Below are 26,494 nucleotides of genomic sequence, written 5' to 3' on the forward strand. Positions count from 1 at the left end.
TTTTTTTTTTTTTATCGTAGCCATTCTGAACTGGTGTAATGTGAAATCTCAGGGATGTTTTGATTTGCATTTCCCTGATGACTAAGGATGTTGAACATTTCTTTAAGTGCTCAGTCATTTAGTATTCCTCAGTAGAGAGTTCTTTCTTTAGCTCTGTACTCCATTTTTTAATTAGGGTTATTTGGTTCTCTGGAATCTAACTTCTTGAGTTCTTTGTGTATATTGGATATTAGCCCTCTATCAGATATAGGATTAATAAAGATCTTTTCTCAATTTGTTGGTTGTCGTTTCATCCTGTTGACAGTGTCTCTTGCCTTACAGAAGCTTTGCAATTTTATGAGGTCCCATTTGTCAATTCTTGATCTTAGAACATAAGCTATTAGTGTTCTGTTCAGGAAATGTTCCCCTATGACCATATGCTCGAGGCTCTTCCCCACTTTTTTTCTATTAGTTTCAGTGTATCTGGTTTTCTTTCTTTCTTTCTCTCTTTCTTTCTTTCTTTCTTTCTTTCTTTCTTTCTTTCTTTCTTTCTTTCTTTCTTTCTTTTTTCAAGACAGGATTTTTTGTGTTGTCCTGGCTGTCCTGGAACTCACTCTGTAGACCAGGCTGGCCTTGAACTCAGAAATCCACCTGCCTCCCAAGGGCTGAGATTAAAGGTATGCGCCAACACTGCCTGGCCAGTGTATCTGGTTTTATGTGAAGGACCTTAATCCACTTGGACTTGAGCTTTGTACAAAGAGATAGGAATGGATCAATTTGAATTCTTCTACATGCTAACTGCCAGTTGAGACAGCACCATTTTCTGAAAATGTTCTTTTTCCACTGGATAGTTTTAACTCCTTTGTCAAAAATCAAGTGACCATAGGTGTGTGGTTTCATTTTTGGGTCTTCATTTCTATTCCATTGATCCACCTGCCTGTCACTGTACAAATACCAGGCAATTTTTATCACAATTTCTCTGTAGTACAGCTTAAAGCCCAGGATGGTGATCCCAACAGTTGTTCTTTTATTTTTGAAAATAGTTTTGGCTATTCTGGGTTTTTTGTTATTCTAGATGAATTTGCAAATTGCTCTTTCTAAGTCTGTGAAGAATTGAGTTGGAATTTTGATGGGTATTGCATTGAATCTGTAGATTGCTTTCAGCAAGATGGTCATTTTTCCAATATTAATCCTGCCAATCCACGAGCATGGGAAACCTTTCCATCTTCTGAGATCTTCGATTTCTTTCTTCAGAGAGTTGAAGTTTTTTTCATACGGATCTTTTACTTACTTAGTTAGAGTCACACCAAGGTATTTTATATTATTTGTGACTATTGTGAAAGGTGTTGTTTCCCTAATTTATTTCTCAGCCTGTTTATCCTTTGTGTAGAGGAAGGCCTCTGATTTGCGTGAGTTAATTTTATATCCAACTATTTTGCTGAAATTGTTATCAGGTTTAGGAGCTCTCTGGTGGAATTTTTGGTGTCACTTAAGTATACTATCATATCATCAGCAAATTCTAATAATTTGACTTCTTCTTTTCCAATTTGTATCCCTTTGATCTCCTTTTGTTGTCTAATTGCTCTGGCTAGGATTCAAGTACAATAATGAATAGGTAGGAAGAGAGTGGGCAGCCTTGTCTAGTCCTTGACTTTAGTGGGATTGCTTAAAGTTTCTCTCCATTTAGTTTGATGTTGGCTACTGGTTTGCTGTATATTGCTTTTACTATATTTAAGTATGAGCCTTGATTTCCAGATGTGTTCTTGGATTTGGTTTGCAAGAATTTCATTGAATATTTTTGCATTGATATTCATAAGGGAAATTGGTCAAAGTTTTCTTTCTTTGTTAGGTTTTCTTGTGGTTTAGGTATAGGAGTAATTGTGGCTTCATAGAACAAATTGGGTAGAGTACTTTCTGTTTCTATTTTGTGGAAGAGTTTGAGGAGTATTGGTATTAGGTCTTCTTTGAAGGTTTGATAAAACTCTGCACTAAACCCATCTGGTCCTGGGCTTTTTTTTTGTTGGGAGACTATTAATGACTGTTTCTATTTCATTAGCAGATATGGAACTTTTTAGATCATTTACCTGATCTTGATTTAACTTTGGTACCTGGTATCTGTCTAGAAAATTGTCCACTTCATCCAGGTTTTCCAGTTTTGTTGAGTATGGGCTTTTCTATTAAGATCTCATGATTTTTTGGATTTCCTCAGTGTTTGTTGTTATGTCTCCCTTTTCACTTCTGATCTTGTTAATTAGGATACTGTCTCTGTGCTCTCTAGTTAGTCTGGCTAAGGGCTTATCTATTTTGTTGATTTTCTCAAAGAACCAACTCCTGGTTTGGTTGATTCTTTTTTTAAAAAAATTTTATGTATTATATATATATATATATATATATATATATATAGAGAGAGAGAGAGAGAGAGAGATACAGATGTATAGATGTACAGATGGTTGTAAGCCACCATGTTTTTGCTGAGATTTGAACTTGGGACCTTTGGAGGAGCAGTCAGTGCTCTTAACAACTGAGCCATCTCTCTAGCCCTTGGTTGATTCTTTGCATAGTTCTTTTTGTTTCCATTTGGTTGATTTCAGCCCTGAGTTTGATTGTTTCATGCCTTCGAATCCTCTTGGGTGAATTTGCTTCTTTTTGTTCTAGAGCTTTCAGATGTGCTGTCAAATTGCTGGTGTATGGTTTCTCCAGTTTCTTTTTGGAGGCACTCAGAGCTATGAGTTTCCTCTTAGAACTGCTTTCATTGTATCCCATAAGTTTGGGTATGTTGTGGCTTCATTTTCATAAAAATCTAGAAAGTCTTTAAATTTTCTTTTATTCTTTCCTTGACCAAGTTTTCATTGAGTAGAGTATTGTTGAGCTTCCATGAGTATATGGGCTTTCTAATCTTTATATTGTTATTGAGGAGTAGCCTTAGTCCATGGTGATCTGATAGTATGCAAGGAATTATTTCAATTTTGTATCTGTTGAAGCCTGATTTATGACCAATTATATGGTCAATTTTGGAGAAGGTACCATAAGGTGCTGAGAAGAAGGTATATCCTTTTGTTTAAGGATAAAAAGTTCTATATATATCTGTTAAATCCATCTTTTCATAACTTTTGTTAGTCTAACTGTGTCTTTGTGTAGTTTTTGTTTCCATGATCTGTCCATTGCAGAGAGTGGGGTGTTGAAATCTCCCACAATTATTGTGTATGTTGTAAAGTGTGTTTTGAGCTTTAGTAAAGTTTCTTTTATGAATGTATATGCTCTTGCATTTGGAGCATAGAGGTTCAGAATTGAGAGTTCATCTTGGTAGATCATATCTTTGATGAGTATGAAGTGTCCTTCCTTATCTTTTTGATCACTTTAGGGTGAAAGTTGATTTTATTTGATATTAGAATGGCTACCCCAGCTTTTTTCTTGGGTCCATTAGCTTGGAAAATTCTTTTCCAGCCTTTTATTCTGAGGTAGTATCTGTCTTTGTCACTGAGGTGGGTTTTCTGTATGCAGCAAAATGTTGGGTCCTGTTTACATACCCAGTCTGATAGTCTACGTCTTTTTATTGGGGAATTGAGTCCATTGATATTAATAGATACTAAGGAAAAGTAATTGTTGCTTCCTGTTATTTTTGTTGTTAGAGTTGGAAATCTGTTCATGTGGCTATCTTCTTTTAGTTTTGTTGGAAGATTACTTTCTTGCTTTTTTTAGTATTTAGTTTTTTTCCCTCCTTGTGTTGGAGTTTTCCACTTATTATCCTTTGAAAGGCTGTATTTGTGGAAAGATACTGTGTAAATTTGGTTTTGTCATGGAATACTTTGGTTTCCCCATCTATGGTGATTGAGAGTTTTGCTGGGGATAATAGCCTGGGCTGGCATTTGTGTTTTTTTAGGGTCTGTATGACATGAGCCCAGGATCTTCTAGCTTTCATAGTCTCTGGTGAGAAGTCTGGTATAATTCTGATAGGCCTACCTTTATATGTTACTTGACCTTTTTCCCTCACTGCTTTTAGTATTTTTTCTTTGTTTTGTGCATTTGGTGTTTTGATTATTATGTGATGGAAGGAATTTCTTTTCTGGTCCAAATTATTTGGCGTTCTATAGGCTTCTTGTATGTTCATGGGCATCTCTTTAGGTTAGGGAAGTTTTCTTCTACAATTTTGTTGAAAATATTTACTGGCCCTTTAAGTTGGAAGTCTTCACTCTCTTTTATACTTATTATCTTTAGGCATGGTCTTCTCATTGTTTCCTGGATTTCCTGGATGTTTTGGGTTAGGAACTTTTTGCATTGTGCATTTTGCATTTTCTTTTACAGTTGTGTTAATATTTTCTTTGGTACCTTCCGCACCTGAGATTCTCTCGTCTATCTTTTGTATTCTGTTGTTGATGCTTGCATCTATGGTTCCAGACTTCTTTCCTAGGATTTCTTTCTCCAGAGTTGTCTCTCTGTGATTTCTTAACTGTTTCTACTTCCATTTTTAGGTCCTGTATGGTTTTCTTCAATTCATTTACTTGTTTGGTTGTACTTTCCTGTAATTCTTTAAGGGATTTTTGTGTTTCCTCTTTAAATGTTTGAACCTGTTTACCTGTGTTCTCCTGTCTTCCTTCAACAGAGTTATTCATATCCTTAAATTCCTCTATCACCATCGTGAGATATGACTTTAGATCCAAATCTCGCTTTTCCAATATTTTGTGATATCCAAGACTTGCTATGGAGGGAGTACTAGGTTCTGATGAAACCAAGTAGTCTTGGTTTCTGTTGGTAAGATTCTTGAATTTGCCTTTCACCATCTGTTGATCCCTGGTGTTAGATGCTTTTGCTGTCTCTGGCTGGAGCTTGTTCCTCCTGTGGGTCTGTAAGCCTGTCTCAGCACTTCTGAGAGATCAACTCTCCTCTGGTAAGACCTGTGCACAGAGGGCTATGGATCAGTCATCCCTCCTGAGTCCTGGGGTCAGAGCACACCCTGGACACAATCTCTCTGCTTGAGAGGAAGGGACAGAGAGGGCTTTGGTTCCACTGTCCATCCTAGGTGTAGATGGAGGTAGAAAGGACCCTGTCCTAGCTGCCCTGCCACTTCTGAGGTCTGTGCCTCTTGGCTTGTCCCACCTTAGAAAGTTACCTGAGAGAAAAATCAACATAAGCATGTTTTAGAAATGCCCATTCATATTTTAAAAGAGCCGAAGTGATTCCATGCATTCAGTTAAAGTTAAATATGGAGTTTGATTTTCCCGAAATGAGATCTGACCTAAGCTATAGATGACATTTGATTTCAGTTCATTACCTCTCTTGATAGAACATTTAATACATAGATATTGATATATCCAGATAGACTATCTTGACCTTTTATAATTTAAGCTAGGAATCTCCCAAGCTTTCCCTCACTGAGCAGAAACTATTACACAACCAGCCCAATTCCAACCCCCTACTTTCAGATATATACTCTTTCACATACTATTGTCCCCACAAAACTGTCCCTGCCTTCCTGTTTTTGTCAAGTATATATAGGAGCCAAGCAGCCCTGTTCCTGCTCAGGTGATGAATCAGTTCTCACTAATGCCACTAACTCCTTACTATGACTCTATCATGGCCTAGTGAAGACATACATTCTTCCTCATTTATATTTCTACTACTCAAGCATGATGACTTCTGTGCAAATGTGAAGACTATGCAGGTAGAAATGTTCCCTTGCCCCCTAACTTGGTCACTGTGACTAACAGGGAGCAGTAACAGTTTCCGATAATGTAGAAAGCCTCCTGGATAGAGGACCAAATACAACTGAATCATGTTAGAAGGGGAATGAGCTAAAATTCTAAAAGCCCTTTTACTAAGAAAGCTTCAAAGGAAGAAAAGAACAGAGTGCAAAAGGAGTTGAAGCAGAAGAGCGCCAGACACCGCACCTTGAAAAGGAGCTCAGGAATGAGGAAGCCCTTCATCTGTTCAAAGTCCCTATGAGTCACAGAACTGCAGACTTTCAGGTATAAAGAAGTGCACTCATTTCACTAGCATCCCTGTGTAAACGAGGAAAAGGGGATGGCGTGATGATCTCCTAACCTTTCATGTACTCTTAGAACCCTGACACTAACTCCATTTTTAAATGAGAGACTAAAACTCTTCCTTCCTTGCCCTGTAGTCTTAACTCCAAATGAATTGAAATCCATCTTTGCCTTTGGTTTCTAATCTACCTACCATGCCTCCTGACCTTTTGTGTTGAAAATATTTTTTAAAGGAGAGAATTTAAAAATTATAAATCTGGGGGTATTTAAATAAATTCTTGAAATTTAAGAATCTCTTCATTCGGTCTACATCCCTCACTCTTTTCCTGAGTTTCTGAATAATGTTGATTGAGGATATGATCTGTGAGGATGGCTTGTGCTTATGAAATTGACTTTCCAGACCAAACACTGGCTTGTTTATACAAAGTCTTTCCAAAGCCAAACATTGGCTTCTGTTTACACAAATTGTATGATTTGTAGTGTAAGCCATGAGACAATGTCAGGTTTATTACTCCTTAAGAGTCTTCAGGAAAAAGATGTTAATATTAGATGAAACTGACCCATCAAGTCAGCCAAGTATCTAATATTGTACCTGGCTGCTCTTCAATAAGAGTCCACAAATATATAAAGCTGGAGCTGCTAGTGGATGGCGATTGCCCTCAAACTAACTCTATTCAGTACCATTGAAGGTTAAGAGCTGATTATTTCTAAAATAACTTGAAAAATGTAAAATTGAAGAAAGACAGAAAGGTATTTTTCATCACTGCAAAGGTAATATTGTCTAGACAGTGTTGCTGAGCTGTTTTTTCAGAGGAGACCATTTCAGAGGGTATTCATTGTAATGTAGGATCTTGAACAGTTTTTAAGCAAGTATGCACGAATATGGCAATATCCGTGATGGCTAAAATATGGTTAAAGTTTCATTTTTATTGAAAAATAGCAAGGACAATAAGTACTAGGACTTAGCAATATAATTTCATAGTACATAGAATTACAGTTTGAATCTTAATTGTTCTTCAAAGACCTATGTATTAATGTGGCCACCTAGGTTGAAATTTGAAGCAAGGAAAGCCTTGTGGAATGAAATTATGTCATATAGAAACACTTGTGCAGGGAATACTTGGGTGACTGAAATGTGTCTCTTTCCTCTCTTTTACTTCCCATGAAGTGACCAGTCCCATAATTGTACACTATTACAGTAGAACATACTGTGTTAACAAAGACCCAAAGCGACCCACAGGACTACAGAGAATAACTTCTTAATCTGTGAGCCAAAAATAAAACTTTCTGCCTCATAAATTGATCATTGAGGTTATTTTATCACAGCTACTAAATACATTTCCACCAAATCAGGAAGCCTGCAGACCAAAGTGCTACACTCTCTCATATTCTGTTATTTCTCTCCAACGTCAGGGTGTTGGGTCATGTGTAAAAATAACTTAATGTATGGTAAAAGGGTTTTATAGACAAATTGAAAGAACTAATCTATGAGCCAGAAAAGGGAATGCTCATAATCTGCATGGTCTATCCCCTAGAACCCAATGTGGACATTATGGGGGCTTTTATCAAATAAAATTAGAGTGGTGGTCTCTGGGGCAAAATATTTGACAAGCTTTATAAGGATGGTAATGCTGAAAGCTAAAGTGTCTAAACTCTCCAGAAAGATTTTGAATAGTTAGAACAAGTAACCCAAGCAGGGGGGGTCTGGTTCACACCTACTTAACCTGATCTCATGCCACTTGCCTTTTCTTCTCTGAGCCTGCCAGTTCCTTACACCAGGCATGATCCAAGGGTCTGCTATCTGCTTGCCAATAAGCCTGTACCTGCAGTCATTAATCACTGCAGTCCAGTTTCCTTGCTCTTTTATTTTTTCCCATTTATTTTCGCCTCAGTTGATAAGTCATCCTCTGTCAGTCCCCATGCAATCCGTGGTTCTAGCTTTCTCCTATATTCCATGCAGATTGAACAGCACCCATGTGTTCCTGGGAGAAAAGAAAGTAGAAAGCTCAGGTCCCAAATTCGCCCATCAATGCAGCGTTCTCTTTCTTGATCTTCAGTTCGTTCTTCTCTCCACAGACCTTAGGCTAAACATTCTATGGTATTGATTTTGGACTGACCCATACAATAAAGGAATAGAGTACAGAGGAGAACCAGATACTTGATGAACCATGAGAGATTTTAAAGTTCAGAGGAGACAGAGTCCATGAGTTTCCTAGGCAGTAGACAAATGAATGTAGTCATCAGGGTAGGTATGATAGAGGAATGACTCTGAAAAACACCACTTACCTAGGAACTACATAAACAAAAAATATTGTGTCACCAATTCCTCCAAGATGGTGGGTTTGCTCCAACTGACAGGTGCCTCTGGAGGTGCCATGCTGTTAGTTTGTGTCTGTATGTTGGCAATGATAAAAAAGATGAATTTTTCAACTCCATTGATGGGAACAATCAGTTTCTGATTTGGAAGCATGCTGAGAATTCTCTTGGTAAGAACAGCAGTAGTCTTGTAATTTGTCAAGAGTATCTTTGTCCTTTACTCAGTAGCTATTTCAAGACCTTTCTCTCTAAGTGCCAAAGCCTTACAGCTATAAAAGTTAGATGTGAGAATTTTAATAATCTCTACTATTCCTGGAACCTAGTATTGATGGTGTATTGGAGGGCATCCAGGAATGGTTTTCTCCTGGATAAAAGAAAATCTGATAGAGTAGAAGTTCTCTCTCCTTCCATACCGCCCTCTTCTCTATCCCTTCTTTCTGCCTTTGACACCTTTGCATGAGTACTGATACCTGGGGTGGGTGAAGCCTTCTGAGCAGGCAAGAAGAGACATGATGCACTGCAGATGATAATGAAGTAAGCGTGGCCTAGATCTTGGTGATGTCGTGGCAGCCTAAACAAATTAGACAGAAGATTCTCTTAACTACTTATTATGTGACACAATAAATCTCCTTCATCTTAAGTGCACTTTGGCTATGGTATTCATTACTTGCATAGAAAAGCATCCAAACAAACCAAGGCTCCATGAAGCAGGTCACACTGACCTGTGCGGTATTTCCAAAGCATCCCATTTCCTTCCTTGTCATCCATTAGCTTTCTGGATAAAACATCAGTAGGAGATACAATTACCACAAAATGAACTGTGGAAAATGAAAGTGTAGTGGAAATTGAGAACTGAAAAAAATTAGGCGGTATCCTCTTTGGTATGTTACTAGCACTCTGGTCTAGTGTAATACTTCTGGGAAATCACCAGAGTTGATGGCAACTTGTAACTGTCAACTGGTCAGGGTTGAGAAGCACATATTTTAGTGTCTCTGAGGATTTTCCCAAAGAGGATTAACTTAAGGAGAGATGACACTCCCTGAATGTGGATGACAGCCACCTTTCAGCCTAAATGGAATAAAAGGGAAAAATCCAATTGACTGAAACACAACCACCCCATAATCCCTGTCTTTTTGGAATTTTCACACTCCTACCCTAACAGATTAAAACCTCTGAAACCCTGAGAGAAAATATTTTTCTCTCTGCAGTCAAATATTATCACAGAAATAGAAATCTCACTAATACACCAAGCTTCTGCTCAAATATTTCTGAGTCAGAAACAACCAAACTCTTTCCTTTCCCTGAATTGATGATATTTAATTTTTCTGCTATAATATAAAGCAATACACATTCTAAGACACAGTAATGTGACAGTTAGTTTTGCATTCTTACAGATTTGTACAATGCATTGGTCAATAATGAAACCATTAAAGTATGCAAAAGGAGACATATAGAATAATATTGCTTTTTCCTTACACTTTTACTACTGATTAAGATGACTTTGTTGATTTTAAAGTAAAAAAAAAAAAAAACTGTAGGAAAAAGCTAGGAATGTAACTCAGTTACCGAAGTTGCCTATTACACATAAAGCCCTGGTTTTCACAACCCCAGAATCACATCAATAAAAATTAGATGTGAGGGGAGGGGGTTATGGATCAAAGGGTAATAGCTCTTGTTACACAACTATGGGCCTGTGTTTAACACTCCAATCCTGCAGCTGGACATGACCACATGTGTATACTATAATGTTAGTACTTTTGGGAAAGTGCCAAGAAAATCACTGGTGCTTCCTTCCAGGCTGCCAGGCTTGTTCTACATTCAGTGATATCCCCTGAGCATTCGATGTCTGCCTTTGCCTCTGCACAAATACACAGCACATGCATATTCATACAGGTCACGCACATGTGTACACACATTATATAAATAAATAAGTAAGTAAGTAAGTAAATAAATAAATAGACAAATAAGTTCATACTCAGGTGTAGTGGTGTGCACCTGAAACCTCAACACTTCTAGAAGGGAAGCCAAGTGGATGAGAATTTCAACATTTTCCTTACAGATAGTCATTGCAAATCTTCGATATATGACATTCTGTTTTTAAAACAAAGGAAAAGTAAGATTAGTGTTATATTCCAAAAAATAGAAGCAATATTATAAGTAAAACAAATTTTTGTGACCAAATTCTTAATAAATGGTATTAGCAATAGATAAAAAGGGATAAACATGGGAACTATTATAATAATAGCCACAGTTGGGAATCATGATATTTTATAACACTATATTTATAGAATACCTTATCAATAAAGACACCTATAAGGGAAGATGTATATTTTAAAATGTGTAAAACTATTATAATATTGGACATAAATATGTGTTCAAGTACATCTTCAGCACTTAACTTTACTCAACAACTTGTAATCTAATGTTCCCATGACTTTATGTATTTTCACATATCCTCCATTTTATTGTGACTCAAAATAATCAGAAGTTTGAAACAAAATTCACTGAATTACATTGGTTTTGAATTTTATTGTGGTATTTTTTGAAAAGACCATTTAAATGGGTTCAGTGACTGACTGATGGTATGATTTGTAATTTCTTACATGCTTGCAATACCACATTGTGCTATTCTAAAATTACAAAATATTTAAGGAAACTTAGAACCATTTAATTGCCAGTAAAATTAAGTACAACCTTGCAAAGCTGCAGTGCATCTTCAGGCCTCAGAAGTTCGAGAATCCTTTGATGGAGTTACTGATTGTTTGAAGGACTCCGTGGACTGGAGTCACGCTCAGTCCTGACCTCCAAAGCAGCCATACACTCAAACCCTTTTTCCGTCGTCTCGGACAAATGGAGCTAAACCTAACAGAAAGAATCGCTTCAAATCAAACATTATCTTCAAACTACTTAGTACCAATTTCTAGTTTTGACAAAGTCATAGACATAGCAACTTGCATTGTATCATTCTTTGATTCTTTTCATCTGACACAAAAGCACTGAGGTAAACAAAGCAGGACCACACCATGCTCAATGTCAGATATCATTGATGATAAGAACCATTGATGATAAGCTACAAGTTGTTGATGAAGACAAAGTTGGGAATTCTTCCTGTATCAAATACATGCCACAGAGTAAGTCAACCCCCACACCCCTTGTTTCGCTTTGTCTTTCAATGGTAATATTTCAAAACTGATGTTTGCCTACACTGTCTTCTGATTTCAAAGGTCTGATTGCCATGCTGAGGTGCAGCTTATTCACAAACAGTACAGATCTAAAGATCACCTGGTCCACTTGAGGAGAGACTGGACAGTGTGTAACAAATCCTGTTAAGGTAAGATTTCCACAGGTAACATCTGTGAACTTTCATTGTAACATGATATGTTTTTTAAGATTCTCGTTTTCAGTGTTCTGTTTCTTGCTGTCCCAGAGAAAATTAATGATCCTTGGAAAATACAAACTCGAGTGTTAAGCACTATGAGTTATGTATTCTCTGATGGTTTTGCTGACCATTCTAGGAAAACAAAAAGGTTAATTTGGTGACTACACATATTGCCCCAACAAACTTTGAAAAATGTCACCACCAGGAACATCACTTTGCTCTGGCTGATATCCTTTATGCCTTAATTTGAAAGTCAAATGAGCTTTTCTAGGCAAAAGAAATAAGAGCTAGGGTGTGCCGGTGGGTTTATTTTTAATTGGAAAAACAACTCCTGTTTCTTAAAAGTCAGGTAATGATTTCAGGGTGTTTATAAGCAAGACCTGAATAAAATATTAGACAATCATGCTTGAAAGCGCTTAGTGGTTGCCTAATCTAATACAAATAAAGGGAATTGTGACAGTAATTGGGGTTTCTTTGTTTGCTGCAGAACTTATGGAAAACTTACCAAGTATAACATTTGATTCTTTTCAGGAGATTAAGAACTGTGCTTCATGTTCTTTGCATGTGACTAAGATTAATACTTTTATGTATTAACTGCCAAAATGAAAAGTGCTACAGAAATAAATACACTGTATTCATACAATTAAATCTAGATCTGTAGAGGGGAGATATGCTGTTTATTATTGTCTTTTACTCCTAGGCTCCTAGTAATAATAATCATCATAATAGTTATTATTATGTTTATTATAGCCAAATTCAAAGGATGAAAGCACATGCTTCCATATAAAGAGATTTTTATTAAAGCCATCAGTTAAGTCATTGATCGGGAATGAAATTTAGATCGATACATTTTCAACTCTAACCAAACATCTTTCCTCACCACATGACCAGCCTATCCACAGTATGTTGTGGATGTCCACATAGGAAATTGCCAAGCACAGAAAGATGGATGACTTTTATTTAGAGAATATGTCTAACTGGGGCAAGAAAGGAAAAAAAAAACTGGACAGTGCGTGACTTGGTAAAGGACTATGTTTTCCTCTACTGAGCACTTCAGTCTGTAATGTAGCATTTCCTTAGGTGTAGTGGATGTTAGGTTTGTGACTTTTGCCAATATTTTTGGGTATCTGTGTATATATTTGAGTCATTTTACCTTTATAAATAGCACTCCTCCTAAACTAAATCTCTTCTGAGCATATAAACCCAACTGTGTCCTCAGATTGTACATTTTGCCTGGTGGAGACTCAATTAAGGAATGGTGACTAGATATACTTCCATTAGCATATAAAAACTCTATTTAAGAAATGTTTCAATGGTGACAAAAGAATTGCTTCCCCACGGCATCTTTAAAGGAAACAGGCAGAGACTTTCTTGTCCTGCTGATAATCATTTTTTCTTCCTGCTGCTCATCCATTCCCCACTTCTGAAGACAAAGTGTCTTTTTTTTTCTCTGAAGGCAAACGTGAAATATTAAAATAAGCCCTAATAAGTCCACGTAGATAAAGAGTATAATGACCACTACTGTAAATATCTTAAGCATCACTTAGCACGTAAAAAGTTGGTACATTTTCAGGATACTGTGATATATATTTTTTTCCAACTCTAGCAGGATGCGTTAAAGTGTGTTCTCCTTACGAGATTTCAAATTCATCACCAGACAGTTATGTTCTCACTTTAGTATTAAAGGCACAGCTGATGGTGCTCTATGAATAAAAATGAAAAGTAAATTCCACAGTCTAGTAGCTGTGAGCCCTTGTTCCGTGGGACTTGAGATTATACATTGGGTAAACTAATAGCCTGCTGATTTGACCTCAGTGACTGACAGGGAAGTAAAAAGTAAAAAACAATGAAAATATATTGGCTTCTAGCTACCAAGCATTTTATCAGCAAGAGACAAAAATCAGTCCTAAGCCTTTGGGCTCTTGAGATGAAGATTTTTTTTTTTTAACCTATAAAGGGACTATTCACCATCTTCTGATTCACGCACTAAAACAAAACCAAAGCTACCATTGTCTTCCTCCCACAGCAAAGCACAGGAAAGGAGTCAAGAACGAAAAAGGCAAATGTTGACCCAATCCTCTGTCTCAGAGCAATTCTTTATTCACCACCATGCCAGGTATTCCCGCAAGAGTGGGTCTGCACTTCAGAGCAGGAAGGAGTCTAGGAGATGATTGAACTAAATGACATGAATTCATAGTTGAGGCTAGTAATATACATCTTTACTGTAATATATAATAGTGTGACTAGAACTAGAAGTCCGATCTACTCATGTTTCATGAACAGGCTGGGGAATTTTCCCTTTGCTGTGTTCTACATGCATGTTGTTCACGAATCCCAAGTCAGTAAGATCTTTCAAACATTTTTTCCTTTATTTAGAATATTATTTTTTATTTTGACTATTCTTATTTTTTAAAAATGTTTTAAATTTAAGCATAATTGCGTATCTTTTCCCTCACCCTTTCCTCCCTCCACAGCTTGCCATGTCTTCATGACTCTCAAGTCTATCGTTTTTTTTTTCTTTACTATTATTGTTGTGTGTATGTGAGCACAGGCACAGGCAGCTGACTCCATTTTTGTTGTTTGTATATATATATGGTTTCAGGGATGACCACTCTGCATTGGACAACCAATATGGGGGGGTCTCATCCTTGGAACTTAATTTTTAATCCTTTCGGCAATTAATATTTGCCTGAGTTTGTTGTCTAGGAGCAGGACCTTACACACACACACACACACACACTCACACACACCCCAATCTGTGTTAATAGTGCACTGATACTGCAACTGCTCTGATCTTCTTATGTAGCATTTCTAGGAGAAAGTGTTTCACAGATGACTTCCTAATATTCTATCTCTCACAATCTTCCCCCTTTTGTTATGTTCCCTGAGCAATAGATAAAGGAGCTGTGATATAGATATATCCCCACAATTCATTTTCTATGTATTATATCTAGTTATGATTTTCTATGATGGTCTCCACTCTCTGTAAAGAAACACCTCTCTGATAAAGTATGGTACCTGCCCTTATCTTTGAGTATAAGGATGAGATTTAGAACCTAATAAGGAATTATACTGGTCGAGCAAAGTGGTGATGTTGAATTCTTTTCAATTCCCATGAGCTCAGTAGCCCCAAGAAGATTTTCATTACTATGTATGATTTTCCTATTGTTGACTAAGCTTTAGACCCAGTTATACAGTGGTTGGCTGCCACTGGTGGATGAGTAACACACATCTCCCACATTAACACAAGCACATTCAATCATACAAACAAACACAGACAGTTAAAACAAGTTCTCTGTGTATGAGAGAGATGTGTGTGTGTGTGTGTGTGTGAGAGAGAGAGAGAGAGAGAGAGAGAGAGAGAGAGAAACTAAGAGAGAGAGAAAGATAAAGATATAGAAACATAGGCAGGGATGGAGAGAAAATGAATGAATGTATGTGCAGATGCAAATATACAGTACACATGGAGGCCAGAGAACAGCATTAGGTGTTATTCTTCACAATCTACATTTATTGTTTTGAGGCATGATATCTCACTGAAATATGAACTCACCAAGAAGCACATGTTGACCAGCTAGTAAGGTCCAAGAGATCTGTCTGTCTCTATTACTAGTATTACAGCCAGCCTGACAGATAGGAGACTTTCATATTTTCTATGAGACTATTGAAACAATGGATCACAAGTTAAGATTCCGCCCAGGAACTTTATGCTGGGGGAGGAAGAAAAAAGCTTACACTTGGGCCAGGGAGAAAAAAAACTCATCTTCAGAAAGTGATTCACAATTTGTTAGAAAAAAAATCTTGCAGAGGAGATTTGAACCAAGACAATGATGGGGTAGTGATGGCTTGACCACACCTTGAACAAGATTGCTTAGCTGTGCACATCCTGGCCCTCTATTTAAATGTGCATCTTGTGCCAGGACCATAAAGATGGAGCTAGGGGTTACTAGAGCTCCTTGTCCCTCTTTACAATATGTCTACACTAAGTTAATCTCCTTTTTCTACTCTGTACTACTAAATTTGCTCTTTTTCAAAATTGACTTACTAAGAGAAGAGGGCAAGCCCAGCTTGTTAGGGCTGTCATAACTTTGGTAACAGAATTAAAAGTACGCATCACCCTGTAGAACTCTGTAAATGTGTGCTCTGAAGATCAAGCTCATGACCTCATGCTTGCACGGTAAGCACTTTACGGACTGAATTATCTTCCCAACCCAACAAAATCTGTTCAAACAAAACTGTATATGCTTTAACAAAGCAATCTCTACTCTTTTCCATTGAAAACAATTATTGAATTCAATCCAGTGAAGCAAGAATATCAGTACTGCTAAGGGAGCATGACTTTAGTATAACTTCAGAATAACTTTCTATTTTATTGCCTTCCACAGAGATGAAAAACATCAAAATAACTTGATTAATTTATGGCAATGGTGAAAGAGATACCAGGTTAGGACAGGAGCCCTCTGGATAGAAGGCCACAAGCTTTCTTGAGCTTTCTCATTATGTATGACCTTCTCCAATAAAATTCACCAAATGTTGTTCATACAAAAAGCAGCCTGGCCCTTCCTACTGGGCAGAGGACCATCTCAAGAAGAAACTGCATTTTTATGTGACAGCCTCTCCCTTCTTGACCACTGTTTCCAGCCATGTAGTAAAGATATATTGGAAATCCTAGTAAGTTTCCAACTATGGCTATTCCTTTCATTATGAGTAAAAAGTCTTCATCCACATTTTAAAATATTTTTTTATTTCTTAGAAAACTCCATGTGTATATAGAATTTAGCATGATCATATCAGTTCCAAATTTCCACACCACGCTCCCACTACACCGTCTTTCCTATTTCATGTATTACTTTCTAAAATTGTTTGATTATCCATTTATTAACCCACTGAGTAGTGCTGTCCGCATTGTGTGAGTGTGTTGCCATTCTTAAGGGTTGCAGTGATATAGATGGCCTAGCTATAGGTGAGCACTAACAATCACTTACTTCCTTTTATTACTTTATATTATAGGTGTTTTTTCTGAATGTACGTCTGTGCACCACATGCATGCAGTGCTCCCCAGTCCATAAGAGGATATGGTATATCCCTGGTACTGGAGTTACAGGCAGGTATGAGCTGCCATACAGGTGCTAGAAATGGAACCCAGGTTCTCTAGAAGAGCAACAGTGCTCTTAACCCCTGAGCTATCATATGACCCCCCCCCATAGTCATTTCTTTTCAGCATTTTGAATAGAAATAACTCTCTGCATTAACCACTCACTACTCATCACCACGAGAAGCTTTAGTGGTGAATATTAGGAATGGTGCAAATCCACAGTATATAAATCCACAAAGATAAACAGAAAGATGTTCAACAACTTGCTATTTAGAAAAACCACATAAATAAATTCTCTTCTAAGACCTATGACTTCCCTAGTCATATAATTCCATTTTGCAATCCTTAAATACATGACTATGTCTTTTTGTACATTGCTTCTTTCCATGAATCATGGGCAGGTCATTCTGCTCTCCAACCATAATCTCTGAACAGAAAAGGAAAGCTCATTGAGTTCTTGCCAGGCTTTTGCTCTGTCTTTATAGTAAAATGTCAGCCCTGTACCTAAGCCCACTGCCAATGCCTCCCTTTGCACACTCCCATCATTTGCATTTGAATTACTCCCACTCCCTCTAATTCCACACAACACACAAAGAAATAGCAGTATGATTCATATCTAAAGTGGTGTAAGAGTTGCAAGTTAATAAAGCTCTCTAGGTGATGCAGATATACATACAATAGTGTCCCCACCACCACCACACACCCTGCCTCATCTATCTCTGTGCATGTACATGCAAGTTTTCACAATTACCATCAAGCCCAGAAAGCCAGAAAACTCTATTGAGTTAGTTCTGTTAGCTGGTTTTGTGATTTTTTTCACTGTCTTCCCACCAGAATTGAGAAAAAAAAACCTAGAATAGAAATGATGAAGATGAGAAAACATCTGACTTAAGGAGGATACTGAGCGCTCACAGTGGCTTTCCTTCTTTCCTGCTCTAGCGTTCTGTCACTAAAGGCAGCCTCAGCAACATGGATCAGTTTAAACCTTATATTCAGATACCAATAGAAGAATATAACTTTTTTGATCCTCTTAAATAACTACAGAAGGAAACAAAACAAGGGGTAAGAAATAAGGGAGATTAATTCCACAGCAGTGTCAGCTAACATTTGAAACAGCAAAGCTGTGCTGAATCTCTATTGCAGGTATGACTGCCTTCTTTGTTTACCTCCTTCTAAAAGGTGGGTAGCAGCTACATAAGAAATGAAAGGGTCTTCAGAAAGACTATGTTGTTATGGAAAATATTACCCATGGTTAAGCCAAATCTATAAACCCTCTAAAAGACAACCCAAATTAAATTTACAGAGCATACTGGACCACCATGGCCCAAAGCTAACAAGATATCCTTTGTTTTTTATCTAAAATCATATTCATCTAGTGAGAGAAGACACAGAAATGAAACTGTTCTTCTGTCCTAACAAGACATTAGGAGACAATGGGTGATGTTATTCCAACCCTCTTATGTTTGTAAAGGATTTCTGCTTCTTCACATTTTATAATGGTACATCTTTGGCAGGTATTTACAAAAGAGAAAACCAGATGGCCTCAAAACTTCCATACAATTTCTAGTCACTCATAAATGAGTTGTTTTTGTATATAATCAACTCTGGCATTTTGGCTTCCTACAGTTTTTTCTAGAGTAAAGGCAGCATAGCTCCTGATGCTCCCACTTGTCAAGGGGGCAGGATCCTGTTCTAACCCCATTGGAGATAGGTTTTAGCAGATTTACAGTTGTAGTGGAACAACATAAGAAGTTCTATAAACAATGTTGTTGGTTCCTAGGAAATGATTTGTCTCTCCCATATGCTTTATTTAAAGATGAATAGAATCATTTGAGGCAGCTTACAAGGTCAAAGCATTCACAGGATGGTTCTCATTGAACATTGAGCAGAAGGTTAAGCTGTATGAGATTTGGCAAGTCTTCTTGGCCAGTCTCCTTCAACAGTCATTTTAGAAGGCCATCACTTATCTCCGTTCTGCTTTCAGCTTTGCCATTTGTTTGAGGGTGACTAGGAACAGTTGTGACAGGTTAGATAAGGTTGCTGTCTACATGGTCCTCAAGCTCAACTGAGGATTAGAAAAATAAAGAAGGAGGGAAGAAAACAATAATGTCTGCCAATTGGAGGTGCTACAAATAAGTTGCACAGAGGCAGCTGTACCCAGGCTGTAGAGATTTAATTTACCCCTAAGAGCACTTAGAAAAATGTTGAGTAGTCTCCCAGAGCCATAAATTGTTTTCTCCAGAATGATCCAGGAAAATTGTTTGAGCTCTTAGCCATGGCTGCTTTGGTCCCCTTAGCTAGCAAAGAAAGTATTTTAAATATGTTACAATGGTAAATTGGCATGTGCTATACACCTCTACTGACTTTTAAATATCAGAATCACTTCCACAAGACCCGTTACATTTAAAGCCAAAGCTTTTATGCAAACACTTCAGAATGCGTGCATTTAGTGTGGCAAGCATAATGCAATCACTTCATTTGAGAATAGCAATGTAAATCCCTCCCCTTTAAAATGTGTGCTTTATGCACAGAGGGTTCACATGAATGTTTGTGAAAGGCTTGGTTTTTGAGCACTAACTTATTGAAGAGCAGGCAATTTGAGTCTTGTTGCTTAGTGGCATTTGTAGCTCAATCAAAACTCCTAGCTGAGGGGCTGGGGAGATGGTTCAGTCAGTAAAGTTCCTTTCTGCACAACCATAAGCTCTGTACTTGGATCCTCAGTGCCCATTTCCCCTGTCTTGTTGGTGCATGCCTATACAATGCTTAGTGCATGGACACAGGTTGATCTAGGAAACTGCTGAGCTGCTAGTCTAGTCAAAATGGTTAGCTCCTACTTCTATACAAGACCTCATCTTAAAAACTAAGGTGAACTGGAAATGACCTCATATGGACCTCTGACCTACACACACCCACACACCCCCTGTGTTGTGTACCTGCACAGAGAGAGAGAGAGAGAGAGAGAGAGAGAGAGAGAGAGAGAGAGAGAGAGAGGAAGACAGACAGACAGACAGACAGACAGACAGAAGGGAAGAAAGGGAACAAAGGAGGGATGGGGGAAGGAGGAGAGAAGGAGGAAGAGATTTAAAGACTCATAAATAGACAAACAAAAACTTTTGAGTATGGTTTCCTGTGCAATACACTAAAATATGTACAAAAGATAATGTTTAGTTATAAAATTGTCTTCAGAGATGTCTTTAGTGGTAAAACAACATTTTTGGAGGGGCTGGCTCAGTGTTATGGCATAACTTAATGACATCTGTTTCATTCAAGGAAAAATAAAAAATAGTTTGTTAGTCTCATGTCCATGACTGTGAAGTATACTTCTCTTTGATGAACTGAAACTCGGAAGTACTAATGTTATTTTCCTTAAAAAAAATAAATAAATAAAATAAAAAATCCCTTTAAGATATAGAGAGTCCAAATTGCTTGCTCCTTATTTGACATATAGGCATGTTAAAACATCCCATCAATCTTTTCCACAAAGTTAACACTGAAAAGCAACAAGAATAAAATTGTTCTTATTTTGGGCTTGTACCACAGTAAGAGCCAAGATTTTAAACTCTACTAAATACAAAACAAACAAACAAACAAACAAAAAGACTTTATCTATTTATGTTCATTTAAGAAAATACTAGTAGTGATATATTATTTTGAAGTATACAGTTAATATGTTTGGAGTTATTTAATGATCAAGACCATGGGTTCCCACTCCATCATGCAAACAAAATGAGAAAAAACTGATACCTTATCCATAGCAAAAGAATGCTCTGGTAATAGAATACCCAAAATGTCAGTGTGAAATTTTAATATACTGATGGAGACAGAGAAGAAATAGACCAAGGGTGAAAGAAAAGAAGGTACAGAATGCAGGACAGAAGAAGTGAGACAGCACGGTCTATGCACAACGATGAAGGCCACATTATTTTTCAATAAAGATGGCAAAAATCATCAAACCATTAATATGAGTGGATTTTGTTGGAACCATCTCAGAAACTGGATTTTGTCTTCTGAACTGATTTTGGTGACACTCGGAGAATGAAATAGCTGATAGATTATATAAGCTATCGGGTATATTTTGTTGACTCTTTGCCCAGGAAACCATTAGAAACATTTTATCAGACTTGGAAACTTAGGAAATAAGATCTCACATGTCATACAAAACATATGATAAATTATGGAGCTCAGTATGATATAATTGTCCCAATAAAAATTAACAAAATTATCAATGAAATAATTCATAATTAGATGAATAAACTAATATTTAGGAAAATAAATGGATACATTACAATTAAGATATAAATACAAAAATAAATTATTATAATCAATATAACCAGCAGTGAAAATTTAAATAATATGTATGTAAATAAATATGTTAAATGCTGATACATTAAGAAAATTTAAGCAAAATAATGGCAATGTTAAGGAAAATTAGAAAGCAAGTAGAAGTTATAATGAATATATGAATACTGAAACACTCAATGCTGGCAAGTGTGTAATGAAGTGAGTTCATCCGTGAACTATTTGAAGACTTACAAATACATCTGTTTTTCTTGAAGGAATACAATCTCAAGTCTGCTAGCATCTTAGTTTGGGTTTCTACTGTTGTGATAAACCACCACGACCAAAAGCAACTGAGGAGGAAGAGGTTTATTTCAACTTCTGCTTTCCAGCTAACAGTCCATTGCTAAAGGAAATGGGGCGGGAGCTCATGACCCAACCTGGAGGCAGAATGCAGACACTACGGAAGAATGCTAATTACTAATTCACTCCTTTTGGGTAGGTTAGCCTGTTTCCCTTTTAAAAATTATGTCTTTTATTTTTTTTGAGGTTATAATATAATTATATCATTTTGCCCTTCTTTTTTTTTCCCCATAAAACCTCCCAAATACCCTTCCTTGTTCTTGTTCAAATTCATAGCCTCTGTTTTCAAGAACTGTTATTACATATATGTGTGTCCATGCATATATCTTACATTACTCAAGACCATCAGCCTGGGTGTAGCACATCTCACAGTGAGCTAGACCCTTCCACATTAATCATCAATCAGGACAATTGACCACAGGCTTGCCAACAGGACAATCTGTCGCGGATATTTTCTCAATAGTGGTTCCTTCTTCTACAATGACTCCAGTTGTGCCAAGTTGACATAAAAATACCCACCACACTTGTGATTATTTTTCTATGACTATATTACATCAAATTATTAGAAGCCATAATTATTATAGATTATGATACAATCTTATATCCTAAATATTATTTAAAGTGTGATGTAATATAACAGATGCTTGGCCCTCATGTATGTCATCCAACTGGAGCAGGGGCTGTTTCTGATGGATCCTGTACTTCTAAATGGAGATAGTTTGAAGATGATAGATAAATAGATAGATAGATAGATAGATAGATAGATAGATAGATAGATAGATAGGTAGATAGAAAGACATAGATAATATATTATCATCTATAATATAGCATAATATAATACAGTATAGTATAATATAATATAATGTAGAGAGATTGGAATGTCTATCTGCAATCCTGTACTCGGCAGCCACATTCAAACTACTATTTATGCTATGTTGGACTACTGCAGAATACTCAAATGCACTTCTTTTTAGTATCAGAAAGCAAAAGTATATGTTATACTACTATTACTAATGTAACAATAAGCATGCATATAACTTGTATTACACATGCAGCTGTATACTAAGATGAATAAAGGCATTCATATATGACCTATGACATCACTTTGTCATAAAAAAAACAAAAGGACACAAAGTGGCCAAAATATGAAAGCACTTTATTACATGAGTAATTAAAACCAAACTTTTCCCTACACATCTACTACATAAAAGAAAGTAAACAAAGTCTCACAAAATAACACTGAAATAATATACCAGTCATTAGACTGCACTCACTTCATGATGTCCAATAGAGTGAAATCAAATAGGCTTATCAGGTAAGCACATCCAAGGGTAACCACCTCTTTTGGAGTGTATTTCTTATTTTTTTCAAAGATTAAAAAACATTGTTTCAAGAGGAAATGATTAACATACATAAACATGTGTGTATATATGTGCGTGTATCTTTGTGTGTATATTTGTGCATGTGTGTATGTTTATGTGTGTGTGTGTGTGTGTGTGTGTGTGTGTGTGTATTCTAATGCCAGTGGAGATCAAATGAGGTTTGTATCACAAAGGCCAGAGTTACAGATGGTTATGAGCCACCTGTTTTTGTTTGTTTGTTTGTTTGTTTTTTAATTTATATTTTTATTAGATTTTTTCTTTTTTTACATTTCAAATGATATCCCATTTCCTGGTTTCCCCTCTGAAACAAAACCTATTCCCTCTCCCCTCTCCCTGCTCACCAACCCACCCTCTCCTGCTTTCTGGCCCTGGCATTCCCATACAGTGGGGCATAGAGCCTTCATAAGACCAAGGGCCTCTTTGCCCATTGGTGATCAACTAGGCCATCCTCTTCTACATATGCAGCTGGAGCCATGAGTCCCACCATGTGTGCTCTTTGGTTGGTGGTTTAGTCCCTGGGAGCTCTGAGGGTACTAGTTAGTTCATATTGTTGTTCATCCTAAGGGGCTGCAAAACCCTTCAGCTCCTTGGATCCTTTCTCTAGCTCCTTCATTGGGGAACCTGTGCTCAGTCCAATAGATGGTTGTGAGCCTCTACTTCTGTATTAGTCCAGCACTGTCAGAGCCTCTCGAAAGACAGATATATCAGGCTCCTGTCAGCCAGCACTTGCTGGCATCTACAATAGTGTCTGGGTTTGGTGACTGAATATGGGAAGGATTCTCAGGTGGGGCAGTCTCTGAATTGTCTTTCCTTACATCTCTGCTCCATACTTTGTCTCTTTGTTTAGCTATGTACCCTATTTTTAATAGGGTTTTTGGTTCTCTGGAGTCTAACTTCTTGAGTTCTTTGTATAAATTGGATATTAGCCCTCTATTGGATATAGGATTGGTAAAGATTTTTTCCCAATCTGTTGATTGCCATTTTGCCCTATTGACAGTGTCTTTTGCTTTACAGAAGCTTTGCAATTTTATGAGGTCCCATTTGTCAATTCATGATCTTAGAGCTTAAGCTACTGGTGTTCTGTTCAGGAAATTTTCCCCTATGACCATGTGCTCAAGGCTCTTCCCCACTTTTTTTTCTATTAGTTTCAGTGTATCTGGTTTTATGTGGAGGACCTTGATCCTCTTGGACTTGAGCCTTGTACAAGGAGATAGGAATGGATCTATTTGAATTCTTCTACATGCTAAATGCCAGATGAGCCAGCATCATTTGTTGAAAATGCTGTCTTTTTTTTCACTCTATGGTTTTAGCTCCTTTGTCAAAGATCAAGTGACCATAAGTGTGAGGATTCATTTCTGGATCTTCAATTCTATTCCATTGATCTACCTGCCTGTCACTGTACCAATACCATGCAGTTTCTATCACAATTGCTCTGTAGTACAGCTTGAAGTCAGGGATGGTGATTCCACCAGAAGTTCTTTTACTATTGAGAATAATTTTTGGTATCCTAGGTTTTTCGTTATTGCAGGTGAATTTGCAAATTGGTCTTTCTAACTCTGAAGAATTGGGTTGGAATTTTGATGGAGATGGCATTGAATCTGTAGATTTCTTTCAGCAAGATGGCCATTTTTACTATATTAATCCTGTCAATCTATGAGCATGGGAGATCTTTCCATCTTCTCACCATGTGTGTTCTGAGAACCCAAGCCCTTAAAAGGGCAGCAATTGCTTTTAACCAATGAACTATCTCTCCAGCTCTAAATTGTAAACGTTTTATTGAGAAAAAAATGAATGTCATCAATGTATATAAAATAATCAGACAGATTGTATTTAAAAAGAGAAGAACTCAGATTAAGACATTTTTCATGTTTGGTAGAAAATTTTGATATTACAAGAGAACAACACAGAGGTAATCCAAGGAGTTGAACTTAATTTAAATACAGGAGTCTGTGGACAAGATGTATTTATGAATAATAGAGGAGTGAGTGAGCATGAGGAGTAAATATCTAAAAATGATATAGTACATGAAGCACTTGATAATATCTTTGATATAGTTTAATGAAGTTCATTTGGTTGCAAAGTGGTAGAAAAGTGATATATTGACAGGAAGAAATATAAAAATTATTTAAAATATATTATATTATTTTAGTTATACTGTTGTACATGTAGCTAAAGAACCTAATTGTTTCCAAGTGTTCATATAGTCAACAGAGGATTTTCATTAATTTTTACGTGTATTTTTTGGAAAAAAATCCATCCCACTTACATATTGAGCAGATCAGTTAAGAATGATATGGTAGCTGGGCAGTGGTGGTGCATGTCTTTAATCCCAGCACTTGGGTGGCAGAGGCAGGCAGATTTCTGAGTTTGAGGCCAGCCTGGTCTACAGAGTGAGATCCAGGACAGCCAAGGCTACACAGAGAAACTGTGTCTCGAAAAACTGAAAAAAGGGGGGGGGCAGAAATGATATGGTATAATATAAATGCTTCCCCAACTATTAAAAAGAAAACTGAAAAGAAAGGGATAATTCCAAAATCATTCTTTGAGTTTTAGATCATTTTGTTACCAAATCAAGATAAGAAGACATATACAGTAGGTCAGTATTTCTTATCAATACAGTACACAGAAACTGGAGGGTGGGTTATCAAGAGAAATGCTACACCTTTCTACCATATAGAGGAGAAAGTCTAGTCAAATGGACACACCATCACTTTCTGTTCTATGATTCATATATTCCACAAGACCTCATCTTTCTAAAAGTTTGGGATTAATATAAACCTGAATAGAGCCTTTCATTTGTTTATAAAGTGTTTTGACAGATTTGCCTGGGTTCTGAGCTAACACCTATGTTTTTGCAAAGCCAATAACTGGAGTCTACTTCTCATCCAAACAGGGGAAAGACTTAATGTGAGAGAGACACAAGCTCACAGCAGAAAGAATTTATCAAGCAGGTACTTGGAAGTAAAGTGTCTGTGGTATACATAGTATGGACTTTTTCTCAATTTCTTTTACAAATTATTTAATAAATACCACACTTCATACAAATGTCTTATGTGTTGTGTTTTACTTGGGGTAGAACAAAGCTGAACCCAGAAGTCTTTGATGATTGATAAAGAAATCATAGTAGGGCCATATTTAACAGAGGCAAATCTAATGGAGAAAATGTGGAACTAGACATGCCTCCTAGAAACTTGGTGGAATGTCTCCTTGAAATTCCCTGGATAGGAGAGGGACAGCTCATCGATTGAGAGCCTGCTGCCTGTGCCCTGGACCACTTGGCACCTGACCCTTCCTGCCCTTGGGTATTGGAGGTAAGGTGGCACAGAGTCAAGGACACAGACTCTGGGAGCAGGTGAGAAACTCAACAAGCTCATCTGAACACTGCTGCGAGCTCCTTTTATATCCTCCACCCTCACCCCATTGGTCCCAAGAAAGTATCTCTTCTAAACAGCAGTTCCCAATTGGCTGGCATTGTGTGCATCAGCAATCCTTGGTCTCTCAGGAAGTCTTCAGTGAGGTGTTCCTGCAGGAGATGGTTTTGCAGCTGTGCAGCCCCCAGCATTTACATAGAGGTGGCCCTGCTGTTCCTGCTACAGAGATCCATGAGAAAACCCAGAGGTATACACCTGCAAGAGGTCCTGGGTAATGAATGATGCAAACAGTCAAAGGAGATAGAGAAAATAGGCTGCAATACCAAATTCAAATAAAAATTGTTAATCTA

At 37.2% G+C, this 26,494-nt stretch overlaps 1 long non-coding RNA gene across 1 annotated transcript in view; it reads left to right on the forward strand.

The window, feature by feature from the left end:
* Positions 1–25,818, forward strand: part of LOC116084846 — a 28,881-nt gene extending 3,063 nt beyond the window's left edge. The window contains exons 2-4 of the long non-coding RNA XR_004116288.1: positions 11,501–11,607; positions 21,307–21,526; positions 25,667–25,818. This is a non-coding gene — a long non-coding RNA (uncharacterized LOC116084846). The remainder of the gene's footprint in view (positions 1–11,500; positions 11,608–21,306; positions 21,527–25,666) is intronic.
* Positions 25,819–26,494: the final 676 nt, after the last annotated feature.

The sequence above is a fragment of the Mastomys coucha genome, unplaced genomic scaffold, assembly GCF_008632895.1.
Source record: "Mastomys coucha isolate ucsf_1 unplaced genomic scaffold, UCSF_Mcou_1 pScaffold9, whole genome shotgun sequence".
Lineage (NCBI taxonomy): Eukaryota > Metazoa > Chordata > Mammalia > Rodentia > Muridae > Mastomys > Mastomys coucha.